General features: G+C 51.9%; 1 protein-coding gene and 1 pseudogene across 2 annotated transcripts in view; one reads left to right on the top strand and one right to left on the bottom strand.

Annotated features, from left to right (window-relative positions):
* Positions 1 to 14276, bottom strand: part of Lyn (LYN proto-oncogene, Src family tyrosine kinase) — an 89156-nt gene extending 74880 nt beyond the window's left edge. The window contains exon 1 of one of the 2 annotated variants that reach the window (XM_004633368.2): positions 14258 to 14276. The gene's annotated coding sequence lies outside the window, so the exon portion shown is untranslated. Of the gene's footprint in view, positions 1 to 4797; positions 4817 to 14257 lie in introns of those variants that run through there. The other variant, XM_023717678.1, reaches the window with a different exon arrangement.
* LOC101584162 lies at positions 7019 to 7504 on the top strand (annotated as a pseudogene).
* Positions 14277 to 14876: the final 600 nt, after the last annotated feature.

Raw genomic sequence — 14876 nt, forward strand, 5'->3', positions numbered from 1 at the left:
CACTACGCAGCTCGGACTCATAGTGATCCTCCTATTTTCAGCCTCCCAAGCACTGGGATTACAGTCGGACGCCACCAGGCCCAGTTTTGGTAGTTGGCTCAGCGTGCCCAACGGCGGGGCCAGTGCGGCATGTGGCGCCGGGCGTCGAATCCTGGTCCTTGTGCGTGCCTAGCAAGGCAAGTGCCTAGACTACAGGGCTCTTTCTCCGGCCCCTCCATTTTTCTATAAATCAGGGCAATCTCTGCACTCGCTCACAGCTCTCACGTAAACACAGGAGCAGAGGTTTCGCACTGCAGGAAGGGCAGAGGGCTTGGCACGTATAATGTCCTGCACACATCTGCGGAATAAAGAACGCCCAGTGGCGTTCAATGCAAAATAAATCTTCGACATTACGCCTCCCACTGCAGCCAGCACCACTGCCATTTCCAACAGAATAAAATCTCAGCAGCCTGCGACTCCCAGCCCCTGGCCAAGTGACATCCCCTTGATGCCACCCATGTGGCTCCAACCGGAAGACTCCTGTCACCCTGCAGTCCTGAGGATCTGGGGAGCACTGGCACAAAATGTTCCTCCCATGTAGGCAAATCCTCCCAGCCCTGCAAACTCAACCCCAACCCAGCCCGACCCGGGCTCACAGGTCTCTCCCTGATTGCCCTCTCTGTAGTCACAGCTCTCAGATTCCATTTTACTTCAGTTCTAGAGCGTATGCCAGTTGGCTTCCCGCTACTGCGACAAAGGCAACGACTAATGAGGCCGAAAGGTTTATTTTGGCTAGTGGGCTCGAAGCCATCGGTCCTTGGGCGTCCCTCCCTGCGGCCTCTGGGCCTGCATCCATGTGCGGGCAGAAGAGTGAAGCAGGAGGGACGCAGCAGAGGAGACTGCTTGTGTCCACACGGCTGGCAAGCAGACAGCAAGCCAGCGGGCGCCCAGGCTCCAGCACCCCGTCTAAGGTCACGGTCCCAAGGCCCTAGCCCCACCTCCGAAAGGCTCTGCCACGTTCCCACGGCACTGCAGGCTGGCCACCAAGAGTGGTCGTGAGGAGACAACTATCTGAAGCACAGCAGAGCTCTTGAGTTTGTAGCTGTGAGTGTGAACACCACCACCTCAACTCGACGGCGAACTCCACGCGGGCAGACCCAGCTGACTTGGTGCCTTCCCATTTCCTAAACCCCTTGACTACTTCAGGAAAACTACTGTGTGGAGACAGCATCTCACCACACAGCTCAGGGTGGCCTTGAACTAGCACCAGTCCTCCCAGCTCAGCTTCCTGGGGGCTGGGATCACAGGCATGCGTCCCCATGGCTGCCTGGACACTGCCACTTGGGCGGCGTGACTGTCAGCCCAAGTTCTCTGACTTTTAGAGAATGAGGAGAATTCTGCTTGTTTCCCAAAACACCTCTTTGTAGGCCACCCTACAACCTCCACACCAAAACACACATGGCGCAGTATTCAGTTATCAAATCATGTTTCATAAGAGCACCTTTGCTTGAATAAAAGCACCAGTTTTTTTTCTTTTCAAAGTTTTATTGATAAACATATAGCAATGAGACAGTTTCAACTCAAATCGAGAGTACAGTTTCAACAAATAATACACTGCATATATTCTTCTTAGTGGTTAATTGCTGTACAAGATGCAGACTTGTGATCCTACTTACAAACACCATTAGAACAAATCATTCTATTCATTAAGAGAATGCAACTATATATCTATCCTAACCACTTTGAATCCACAGATACAAAATGGACATTCATCAGTATACCCCATTTTTTCTAAGTTCTGTTATTGAATATTATAGGTGTGTAAACTCAGCAAAATATTCTAAAAGAGTCCAGTAGCCCATAATAGCAATGGGTCTTCTGTTTAACTGGCAAAGTCAGAAATTATTGACCTGAGTCCCCCACAGCTCAACATAACAACATGGCTTTACTTCCTATATTTCGTCTTCATACTTTTCTGCTGGATGGTTAAGACCAAGGTAAAGCAGGACCTATGCAACAAGAGTTGTAGCTTTTGGGTCTGAGAAGGTCAGTGAAATGCCCTCAGGATTTATCCTGAGATCCTGTACCTCAGATTGTAGAACCTTTGTCAGTGTCAGCCATGTGGATGAGTCACAGCCAATGCTTGGCCAATGAAAGCACCAGTTTTTAAATGAAAGTCAACCACAAATTCCATGCACTACATTTTGGAATTGGCAACAGAGTTCACTAATTAACTATAACCTCTGGTCTGTAATAACTAACACATGCTAATTCTCGAAATTATGTTAGCTCTAGACATTTCTGTACCATGAAAACAAACAAAATACACCCCATTCACTAAAAATCTCCGAGTATTCAAAGAACTGGAGCTGGAAAAAATTCTCACTGAAAAAATTTTTCCTGAAGTATCAGAGAGAATTGGAAAAGGGGCAGACCTAGTCTGACCTGATTCTGCCATTTATTAACAGGCCACCTGAACAGCAGCAAGCCTGGGGGCAGCCCCCCACCTGCCGGGAGGGCTTTTCCACTTTCTTTATCTGTAAAATGAAGTCATAGCTGCTCTGGGGGTGAAGTGAAACAGCAGCTATCCGAGGCGGTGAGGCGGCGCCCAGGAGCAGCACAAAAGGGGCTGCTTCTCCACTTCCTGCCCCGGACCTTAAAACAAAGACATTGTCACACTTAGGAGAAGAAAGCCTCTGAAGGGCTCTGCACCAACAGCATCCCTACATAAAGTCTGCCCAGAGCCGTCCTGCGTCGGCCGACACGGAGCTCCAGGGCTCTGGACAGCTCTGGATGTGCCCCGTCCCTGTTGCTGGGTCAGTGGGTGGACTGGGAGGTAAAGGGCCCCGAGCTCAGACCTTCCCCATCTCACAGAGCCTGGCTGCAACTAACTCTGCGGCCTTGCGCTGGGCGGGGGGCAGCCCCCCACCTCCCGGGAGGGCTTTTCCACTTGCAGATGTTTGCCTTTCAATTGCTTTCACACTTTCCCTGATTTTGTCTCCAAGTGAGTAAAAAGTAATCTATTTTTTTCAGCTTCAAATCATGTGAAATTGAGGGAAAGCAGACAAAGAAAGAGCAGGGACCCTCAGCAGAGCCAAAAAGCTCCTCATTTCCCGGGTGGTCAGGGGATGGTGTAGCTGCCTCAGGAGCTGGGCCTCGGCCATGCAGCTCCGTGGCACCTGTGGCCCGTGGGGCGCAGTGGCCAGTGGCGCAGAACGGGCACTCGGCCTCCCAAGAAGAAGATTACGATTTTCAATGGCCCCAGGAGGAGGAAGTTGCTTGTTCCCACGGGCCTGCGCTTTCTTTTTGTGGGTGTGTTTTCTCTTTTTGAAACCAGGAAGCCAAATTTGCCTAATGTTATACCCAAAAGGATTTCAGATTCTTTCTTGAAGGAGACACAGCTGACCCCTGCATGGTGGTCAGTCTGTTTCCAAACCCCTCTGACAGAAGAGACGCTGCCCAGCCTCAGTGGAGGCTGCTCTGGTCCATTCTTCTGTTCTCTCTAAGGGGTACTAGGAATCGAACCCCGACTTTTGCTAAATATGAACTCTGCCGGTGAGCTGCCCTCCTCGAGCTATTCCAATGCTTTGGGGAAACCAGTATTTTCAGGTCATGCCTGTATTTCCCATTCTTGTCCAATTCCAGCAGTGCAAACACGACCCCAAGTCTCAATTTTCTAGGACAAAATGAGAACTTCATTTTTTCCTCTAGTCTCTCTTCTTCCTCTTCTAATTGCACCGTTAGGTAGCGACGTGCACACACCGCCGCCTTTCCCATTGCCCTTGCTTGGCCTGGAGGCCTGGGAAGGGCTGCCTTTCCCGCAGTAACCGAGGTCCTCCTCCTCTCGCTCTCGCCTCTCCGCTTGCGACACAGCCTAGCGTGCAGCCGCTCTGGCTGTCAGAAGCGCCTGGCCGATACCACTCTGGCCGAGGCAGCCGACCTCCCTCTGTTCTGTCCTCGCCACACACGGAGCATCCAGGCCACAGCCCCCCTGTGGCCCTGCGAGGGCGCCCACCTGGAGAAGTGGTCAGTGGTGGACAGCCCGGGTTGGTATCTGCCAAAGAACTATGGGCACAGGCCGAGTTCAAACCTTAATCTGCTGGTTGATCTCAGGCAGTTACTAAACCCTCCAGCCTCGGTGACTCGCTTGGAAAACGAGGGTACCGCCCAGCTGCACACCGGGTCATGTCAGGATTGGCTGAGTGCCGGGGGCATCCTGGTCACTGTCACCTCTGTGTGGTGACTACAAGCACCGTGCTGTTCCTCAGCAGCCCTTCCTTGTTCTGTCCTCACTGGCTCACCGAGAACACTGGCAGCGGCACCGCTTGCAGCGGCACAGTCTGTAGCGCTTTCCGTCAACACGAAGGCTGTGGAACACACGGGAGGCCCGAAGGGACATTCGCAAGCCCAAATTTAAAACTCCTGGCGCCCAGGCCTGAGCCAGGGTCGTGGACAAACGAGCACGTGTGGGGTTTTCCACAGTGAGAACGAAGGAGAAAGAAAAGCAGCGTAGCAACGAGGGAGGGGTGACGTGTGCACATCCTGCTTCCCCAGAGGCCTCCACAGGAGGAAATGGCTGAGCCTCCCATTGGATCAGAGACAGAGGGCGAGGAGTAGCTTGTGTCAAGAGTCACAAGCCGCTGCCAGGGCGACCAGCCCCGTCCCTGGCTCCTTCCCGTCACACTCTGCCTGGTCAGCTGTTCCTCTGGTTTTGTGCAATACTTCACTTCCCTCCATTGATTTCCCCATTTTGGCCAAAGCTGGCAACAGGTTTCATAGAAACCAAAAGAATTTTCACTGGTGTGATGTATCTTTTACTCACAGCCGCCTCTGTGATGAGCTCACACTGGGCAGACGAGGAACTACAACCCAAGAGGTCTGGAGAGCTCTGTCCCAGCCTCTGCCGCTGCACACATCTGCCGCTGCTCACGGGAGTCCCTCTTGCTTTTCTCGTAAAAGAAAGAGGTGGCACCAGATGTTCACCCCTTCCAGCCCCAACTCTGCGCTCTCTGAATGGGGTGCATTGTCACTTCTGAACACATTACAACAGACACGAAGGACTAAAGACCAGAACAGGACATCGAGCCTATTACAACTCTGTGGACCACAGCGTGTGCAAGTTTAGGGAAATCTCTACTTCCTCCTTGCCAGGAATTGTCACTCATTTGCACAGCCCTCACCTTTGCCACCCCGGCCAAACTAAGAATCTGACAAATATTCTTAGTGCATCCAAGAAATAAAAACTTCGGGAGAGAAGTTGCAACACAATAACTCTCACTGACCTCAACTGTCATTTGAATTCTTAAAAATCAATAGAAATCAGGTACTTTATTTTTCAATCTGATGTGATCCCGACACACACCCCGTATTAGCCCACTTTTCATTACTATGAAGAAATACTTGAGGCTAGGTAACCTTAAAACAAAGCGAGCTGTCTCAGAGTGGCTGTGTATACCTGTCACCCCAGCGCTCAGGAGGCTGGGGCAGGATGACCGCCTCGAGCTGGAGGCCGGCCTGGCTCCCTCAGAGAGTTCAAAGATGCCTGAATTTCATTTCAGTAAATAAATACCTGGGCTTATTTTTATTTGAGAGGTCCAAGATTGGGGGGGCTGTAGCTGCTGATGACCCTTTCACCGTCAAAGTCCCAAGGCGGTGCAGGGCAGCAAGGGGCAGGGGACAGGGAACAACACATCTGTGTGTGTCCCCTCTCCTTATAAGCCACCAGCACCCAATGACAGGGACGCCACCTGATGATCCTGTCCGTCTCTAATCACCTTCTGGAGACTCCACGCCAGGCACCCTCTTACTACTAATGGACATTAAATATGAGCACCAGGACACCTGCAGGACACCCTCCAGCCAGACCCAAGGCCTGGCGCGCATGCGCATGCACGTGCGCACGCACCCCTCCCCCCAGCTGCCTTCCCCTTCCCCAGCCCCCCGAGGGCCAGCCAGGCTGAGGTCAGTGTGCTCTCTCCAGGGAGGGGTGCAGCGGCTTCGTGCAGCTCGGAACACGATGAGCGGTTTACGTGTTCCTTCACATCTGGCCTCGGGAGCACGTCAAAGGCAGGACCCCCATCTAGGACAGCTGGCCCGCTGCTGCACAGCCTGCGGGCTGCCCTCACCAGAGAGACACCTTTCCCTCGTGTCTGGGATCTGCCTTCCCGCCCAGGGCACAGCCGCGTTCTGAGCCCAGCCAGTCTTTCAGAACCACCCAATGTATGGAGCCCGATGAAGGCCAGGAGCAGAAGGTGTCGCCTTAGGGATGCTACTTCTAAGTTGGAGAACAGGGTCATCAGCGGCAGCCAAAGGGAAACACAGCTCACCAGATTAAAATGACTGGATTAAGATTACAATTACATTGAGCACATTGCTCTCTCCCTCTCTCCCCTCAAAACACCATACAAAGTATTTCTTTAAAACCAGTAAAATACTACTTTTCTAGCCAATATCCAACTAAATATAAATTTTTGTGAAGTGAGCTTACAGTTGGCCCCAGCATGGAGGTGGCTTGTCACGAAGCGGAACTGCCACCCTGACTTGCGCAAGGTTCTGCATGTTACTGAGCCTGAGACACCACTGACCTACAGACCATTACTTTATGTGCCCTTTTACAAAAAAAGAAAGAATAAGAATGACTGCCTTTAAGAGTCCACTGTGGGCCTGGGAGATAGCTCAGTAGAACAAGCACCTGCCTGCCAAGCGCTGGGTCCTGAGTTCAATCTCCAGAACCACAAAAAAGAAGTAAAGAAGGAAAACCAAAAAGAGTCCACTGTGAGGGCCAGACAGATAGCTCAGCAGACTAAAGCGCCTGCTTTGGCAGAGCGCAGGGGCGGGGTTCGACTCCATCCCTGCCTCTGGGATGCGCTGAGCCAAATGGAGACTGGGCGTGGTGGCATGCGCCTGTGATCCCAGTGCTTGGGAGGCTGACAACAGGAGGATCACTACGAGTCTCCTCCGTGTAGTGAGACCCTGTAGACCCTGTACTTAATACATGAAAATAAATAAATAAAAACAAAAGAAGCCCTTTCGTCTCGGCCGCCGACATGCCCTCCAGACTAAGGAAGACCCGGAAGCTTCGGGGCCATGTGAGCCACGGCCATGGCCGCATGGGCAAGCACCGGAAGCACCCCGGAGGCCGGGGTAATGCTGGTGGCATGCATCATCACAGGATCAACTTCGACAGATATCACCCAGGTTACTTTGGGAAGGTTGGTATGAGGCATTACCACTTAAAGAGAAACCAGAGCTTCTGCCCAACTGTCAACCTTGATAAATTGTGGACATTGGTCAGTGACCAGACACAAGTAAATGCTGCCAAAAACAAGACTGGAGCAGTTCCCATCATTGATGTAGTGCGATCGGGCTACTACAAAGTTCTTGGGAAGGGAAAGCTCCCAAAGCAGCCTGTCATCGTGAAAGCCAAGTTCTTCAGCAGAAGAGCTGAGGAGAAGATTAAGGATGTTGGGGGGGCCTGTGTCCTGGTAGCTTGAAGCTTCTGGACAGGGGGCTCATTAAAATGCTAACAAATGGTAAAAAAAACAAAAAACAAAAAACAAACAAACAAAAGAAGAGCTCACCGTGAGTTCAGGGGCATTAAAATGCAAAAGTACACACCGTAGACCTTGTGGGGCAGACGCCAGGTACTGCGTGCTTAGCCATCATTTCTTTACTCTAGAGATCATAAGCTATTTCTCTTTCCTTGCTTCCTGCTTGCTTTTCTCCTTCCTTCCTTCCATCCTTCCTTTTGTGCACTGAGGATGAAATCCAGGGCATTCACACTGAGCTATACCCTCTTTTCTTATATTTGTTTTTCTGAGACAGGTCTTGTTCCGTAGTCCAGGCTGGCCTTGAACTCACTATGAAGCCCTGGCTGGGCTTGACCTTAAGGTGATCCTCCCACCTCAGCCCCCCAAGTTCTGGGATTACAGGCTGTGTCACCATGCCTGGCTCTCTCCCAACCCCCTTTTATTTTCTGAAAAGAAAGGATTTGCTAGATTGCTGGGCTGAGTTCAAATGGGCAACTTAAACAAGACGCCAAATCATCACCCACCACCACCAAAGGAGGAGGGGATGAAGCTCAGGGAAAGCCGGCATATATTAGATCTCAAAGACTACAAAGCAAACAAACAAACCAGCATGTTTTAACCTTCAGGTTCTCTGAGGGAAGAGGGCACTGCTGGCTTCATGGTAGAATTTAATGGCTGTTACAGTAAGCTTTAATGCACTTAGGAAGCAGAACTTTCTGCTCAATTAATCATGACAGCAAACGCCGCTTGAGAAGTCTGCGCGACAGTATGTCAGGGTACATATCTTACTGTTACCTCTGATCTGGGCTGAACTTGCCTTCCAGTTCAAACGACTTGATTTGACGCTGTGTACCCGGTGCTGTGTCAACACTTCCCGGACTGCTCCATTCAGTCCTTGAACAGCCCTTCCTCTAGAGGCTGCAACAGGAGGCTATTTTCCCAAGGAGCAGAGGCAGATGGCATCAGGCGTGGGAGGTAGGGGGTGTTTCTGGGGAGAGCCCCTGCGTCCTCAGCACACGCTGCGGAACAGAAGTCCACGTGTTGATGGCACAGGACACAGCTTCTGGGCACTGACACGTACAGGACCTCTTAGAGGACAGAGTGGGGGTCAAGCAAAAACCACAGCCATGGCGGTGAGCCGGCCTGCAGGCTGCAGGAACAGAACAGAATACTTCGTAACACACCTGGTGCCCACCGAGGTGGCAATGAATACAAACATCAGCAACTAAATGCTAAATTTCTCCACCTGACGATTTACGGACGCGTGTGGGACCAAGATTCTGGAACAGGAAGAGACTTGAACTAGACTAGCAAGTGTACCCTGGCAAACCAGCATTCTTGGGAACTTGAGAAATACAAATTCTCGGGCCCCAGCCCAGGAAGGCACAGTGGAGCCCGAGAAGGAGGCCTCCCTTTCCCCCAGGGATCCTAAAGCCTGCCAAGGATCCACTTCCAGCCTCTTCATCACACAGAAAAGACAGCACTGCTGGGTCCGCAACATAGACACGGCAGAGGGAAAAACCCCAGAATGCCAGGTTCCAGGAGCCCAGCTATCAGTCGACAGTAGTATTTCCAAAGAATTCTAACTCAATAAAGTACAAGCAAATAAGCTATAGCTAGCATCGTTAGAGCCAAGGGGCAGAGGCTGGGAGCTGGAGCTGAGGCACGTGTGTTCACAAAGCACCTGAGCTGCGATTCGGCAGGCAGACAGGGTTCGATTCTACAGGACCAGAGACTGGGCGACTGGACACAGCACAGTGGAAATGGACTTAAGAAGGCAGGGTTTCTAAAGGAAAAGCGGATGACAGAGAAGCCTGGGATGCCCACGGGCACCCGGTAGCACCAGCATAGGAAACTCTGCATCTGAGAAACCAGGCGCAATACCCAGTCTAACTGGGGACCATTACATGGACCAATGCGTAGCCAGGAGAGCCAGGCAGGCACAAGAGACCTGAACACCACTGTGAGGTCGGGCTGACTCGGACTCCCACTGGAGAAACCCCACCAGCACTGCTCGCCTTTTTCACTGCACTTGTCTGGAACTTGCCTCCACAGCGATAGCAGAATGCTCCAGGGGCAGAGTCCCAAGAACAGCAACTTCCTGGTCTTTCTTATTTTACTACTAGGCAGATCTACAGGACTTGTCCAGAAGAGACACTTTCTCAGATCCAGAAGGATGGCAGGACCGGTAGAAAAGAGGCACCAGGCCTGCAACCCACACGGAGATGCCGCCTCTGCACTCCACCCGAGCCCCTGGGAGCGAAGCAGCGCCATAGAGAAGGGGCTCAGCAAGCAGGTCACAGGGACCCGCGGGCGGCCAGAAGGCTGCTCCAGCCAGGCCGATGCCCACAGGAGCCTGAGAGCCGCGGAAACCAGACGCTCCGCTCCTTCTCCTCCTCCACTGCTGCTGTCAAGGGCATCTGCACCCGAAAAGGGGAAGGCACTGTGGCACACTTCTTCCCTGCGGGTCAGCACACAGGCATCTGGCCATCCTGGTGGCATGCGCTTGTAATCCCGCCCTGGAGGAGGCTGGGGCAAGATGGCAGGAAGCTGGATTCAGCCAGGCAGTGGAGTGAGAGCTTGTCTCAACATAAAAAATAAAGAGGGCTAAGGGTGCAGCTCAGCACAGGGGCTCTGGGTTCAAGCTCCAGAACTGCATGGGAAAAACTACAAACCGTCCATATCAGCAGGACACATGATGATCCCATGCACGCTGCGTGGTGCAATGCTTCAGTCAGGTCGTGAACAATACAGAGCCGGGCCTGGGCCAGCAGCCCCGAGTTAGGCTGCATCGTCCCACACAGGGCTGCAAGTGTCTGCATTCAGCGCAAAGAACACACACACACTGTCTTTGTGGTCCAGGGCGTGGAATCTAAGGCCTCACGCAGGACTGGGGAGCCATCACCCCGAGCTACAGCCCAGGCCCCGAGAGGCAGCTCTGCGGACTTGCTGTGTGTGACACACTGACCCCTGCAACATGAGCACTTTGGGGGGAGAGATGTACGCAGAACTTTATTAACTGTTTATACTTTAATGTGAGTTATTTGGCAAAATCTCTTGCTAAAAATATTTTAATGAAAAAAATATTTTAATGGAGAGAAAGAAAACTAGGAGATGGAAGGCGGCCAGCTTTGATGTTTGCAAGGCACTTCTGGGTATGAGGCCATTTTGCATCCAAACATGTTTGTTTATTTTTTGCTACCAGGAATTGAACTCATGACAGACAGGTGCTGTGCCACTGAGCTATAGCCCCAGCCCTTCCAAATATAATCAACATGCTTATCTAAGCAGAAGTTCCACTAACACTTCCACTTCAGGTGGGGCTCAAACTTGGGATCCTCCTGTCTCAGCCTTCCCAGCGCTGGGATTACGGTTGTGCACTACCACGCTCAGTGCAGTGGCCTGCATGGTGCACCTGGGGTTCCGGGGCTGGCAGAGCATGTGGTACCAGGGATCAAACCCAGAACCTTGTGCTTTTCAGGCAGGCGCTTAGAACGCTGAGCCATCTCCCCAGCCACACATGTCCAACTTTTAAAAAAATGCACTGAGGGCACTAAAGAATCACTCCTACACCGGACTCAGATCCCTTCCCACCCACTGGTGGCCATACGTGTCCTCCTGATGACTGGTGGGCTCACTGTCCCCGGCAGGACAGGATCACAGGGAGCCTTAGTCAATGGACATAAAACGATGGCTCATGAGACCGATTACTTGAGAGTTTCAGCACATTTTAACCTTTAATTTAAAAAAAAACCTCATACAAAGGGGAGCGGGGAAGCTATAAAAAGCAGAAGTGTCCTGAACCTAACTCAACTGCAACAAGATGAAATCCTCCAGGTAGGCTGAAAGCAGGTGCTGCTCAGCCTAAGCAAAGCATTCCCTTGGAGTAAAGCGACAGCTTTACCGTGAACATGACACACAGACGTAAGGCCAAACATGAAACGAGGGACGTGGCCTGAAAATCGTGGTGAGTGGGAACCTGTGACGGCAAGAGGCACCGCAGTCCACTCCCAGGGAGCAGCGGCCTGTGCGCGGCTTGGGCTTAGGAGAGGCTCTGAGATTACCGAGGGACAGAGAGGGAAATGACAGCTCAGGGTGGGCTTTCTGGGGCGCTCCTTCCCGCAGGCAGTGGAGGCGGAGGTGGAGACGCTTTCTTCAGTCCACCTCATTTTCAAAGCAGTCCTTTCACAGAGCCTTTCACAGTGAATCCTGACTAAATCCTGAGAAGGAATTCTAACAGGTGGCAAAAGCGTGGCTCCGAGTAAGGGACCTGGGCAGAGGTCACAGACCTCACCATCGCAGCCTCTGCCTACCCAGGGAGCCCCCCACTGGGCTACCTGATGAATGGTCACGTGGGGGGGGGGCTGGGCAGGCGGGCAGACCAAAGGAGGAGTTAGGACCGAAAGCCCTGCACCTCCCAACTGCCCAGGGCACGGGCTTTTCTCACTCCCGTGCTGCTGTGCAGAGGCCAAGAAGGAGAAAGTCCAGCATCAGCAGAGCTGCCTCCCAGGAAGAGAAGCCTCGGGAAGTCCCCAGGGCGACAGGAGCTCCACATTCCCCCACGCGGCCTCCAGCACAGCCAAGCCACGCTGATTTAGGAAATGAGGTTGTCCCAACAGGACACATGTCCCTAATGGGCCTAAGTACGCAGGAACAGTCGGGAGAGGAAGTGTGCCAATCCCAGAGACGTCCACCTCCCAGCCGGCGCCCCCACCCCACCCCGTCACCTTTCCCCAGGGCGACCCGGAGGCAGCCTTTTGAGCTGGGTAGTGAGCCAGGCCACACTGCAGTGCCCCAGGCGGAGCTGACTGAGGATTAGCAGGGCCACAACTCACTAATCTGTGATTCCTTACTACAGCCGGAAGATCCTCAGAACGGTTGGATCAAGGAGTGGCTTCTCAGCCACAGTCCCCAAGAGGAAGCATGGGGAGAACCATGCTTAGGCTGATGGTAAGTAGAAAAGAAATTATCTACTCAATGGGACAGTCTCAGGCAAACACAAGTACTGACACCGAGTCCCCCAACATTCTCACTGCACTGTGTATGGCAGAGCTCAGGCTCGGAGACTGAAACGCACCCGGCTGACTTTAATAAGCAGCTGCGACAGAGGACCACTGAAGACACTACTGCCAGGTTTGCCAGCTTCTCAGAGGGATTGAAGCGCACAGCCCAACAGGGTAAGGAGCCGAACAGCCCCCGCCCTGCACTGCAGCCCTGAAATCCGCAAGAGGGCAATCAGGTCCTTCACTTCGGGCACCTTTCTGGGTAACCGTCTCAGCACCAGTCTCGGGTAGCACAGCAATTTTGTGACCCACAATTTTAGGACTACAGTTTTGTGACCAAACGAATAGAGACTGGAGTTTGCTGACTGCCAGTCTGACCCCTTTTCTGAACTAGAGAAGGAAAAAAATCTGAAAAAAAGATTTTTGATAATTGGAACCCACAGTATAAATGCATATGCTGGTGTCCAGTAGCGTTCAGTGAAGTTAGATTTCACATTAGATTGTCTAAAATTTACTTTTGTTCTGTAAATCAGACAGCAAAGAAGGGAAATTCAGTCCTGAATTTGGCTGTGCTACAGCAGTGAAGCGAACGGCAGTGCCTGCAGCGTCAGCCGCAGGCGCAGTGATGCCGTTTAGGGTGCCCATCTGTTCCTGGCCCCATTTTCCTTTAGTTTAGGACTCATCTTACATCACTGGTACAACCAGCCCTCAGAGAGCAAATCTCTTTACTATTGCTAAGACAGTAGTAGTTCATGTTTCAAAACTTAAGATCCAAATTGCAAGTAGCCTCCGGCTACTTGGGAGGCTGAGGTAGGGCGCTTGCTTGTGTCAAGAACTTCAAAGCCAGCCTGGGCAACACACTGAGGGCCTGTCTCTTAAATATAAATAAAATGAAATCCCAAGGTCTACATAAAAGATAAACATGCTAAATGCTACATAAAGAAATAACAGGTTGATCATAAGTAGAAAAAAAATTATCTACTCAATGGAACAGTCTCAATCAAACACAAGGATTCAGGGTAGATTATGAAAACAGAAGGACCAAGCGCTTACAGCCAAGAACAGCTTTGCAGGGAATCAGGCATGCCCTCATCGCTTTTGCCTGCTCACTGGCTCTCCCTGGGCACCCGTGCTGGAACTGACTTTGCCGTCCTGTGTACGCCCCCTCCCCCCGACTTCTCCCCCTCTTGTCCCAGGCTCCCAGTGCGGAGACTCCAGGTGCGATTCCAGATGGGAGGTCAGAGTGGCAGACAGCTTCCAGTTCTTCATCTTATGAACCAGAAGGTGTTGAAATAATTTCATGCCATTATTCTCCTCTTTTTGAAGTGGGTTTCATCATTTTCTACTATCCCCATAGGTGTTGACCTTCCAAATTTGCATTATGTTCCATTACAGCTGTCTGTCTGTCTGTCTGTCTGTCTGTCTGTCTGTCTGTCTGTCTCTCTCTCTCTCTCTCTCTCTGATAAAGTTAAGCTGAGAGTTCTCATGCTGCGCTGTGTATATCCCCCGCTCTTATTTTTTATTTTAATTTTGAGCCAGGGTCTAGGGTGAAGTCAAACTTGGGATCAGTGCGCCTCAGCCTCCCTCAGTGCTGGGATTAAAGGCGTGGGCTCTGTTCCCTGAATACCTTACATGAACACCTCCATGAAGGGCTGCGCGCATCTCCTGCCCTACTGTGGTAACTCCTTCTTGGTGTGAATACAATGACAATGTTTTTCCAAGAACGATATATCATCATAGACTCACGGGCTTCTCTGACACTAGATCCTTTTCCGTGTTTGACCAGGCACGAATCCATTTCTGCTCCAGGGTAGTACATTAACTCTAACACAGTCCGAAGGCCACTTGGGCTCGGTTTCTTCTCAGTGTTTGCTTCTGATTGATCAAGCTGGGAGGTACAAGTCGACAGTGGTACAGCACACTGTGCTCGGCTATGGGAGACCCGAAGAGGCGGGCGATGATGAGGGGCTGGAGGGCGCAGCCCCAGTTCTCCTGCACCCAGCGCTGAGCCGGCACTGAGGGGCCACGGGGCTGAGTCCTACGCTCCTTCTGAGTCAGCACTGAAGGTACCGATGCAAGGGTCGCCCGGCTCGATTCGCAACCCCACGGATATAAGCGCAAGCCCCAGCTCTACCGGGTGTCAAGCTGGAATCCCTGTATCTGGGGATTGTCAAGTGCACAGAGTTAGCAGAGCTGGCCTCAGTTAGGCTACCAGCCTCCACAAAAAGGCCCCCGATGAGCCCGACAGCAACTGCAAAACCTGACGTTACTGCAAGCCTTTATATTAAAGTGGATGCCACTTGAACATATACTCATAAGTGAAATAAACCAGACACACATGTGTAAATATCGTATAGTCTCCCTA

Source organism: Octodon degus, unplaced genomic scaffold, assembly GCF_000260255.1.
Source record: "Octodon degus isolate 3935 unplaced genomic scaffold, OctDeg1.0 scaffold00054, whole genome shotgun sequence".
In the NCBI taxonomy this organism is placed as follows: domain Eukaryota; kingdom Metazoa; phylum Chordata; class Mammalia; order Rodentia; family Octodontidae; genus Octodon; species Octodon degus.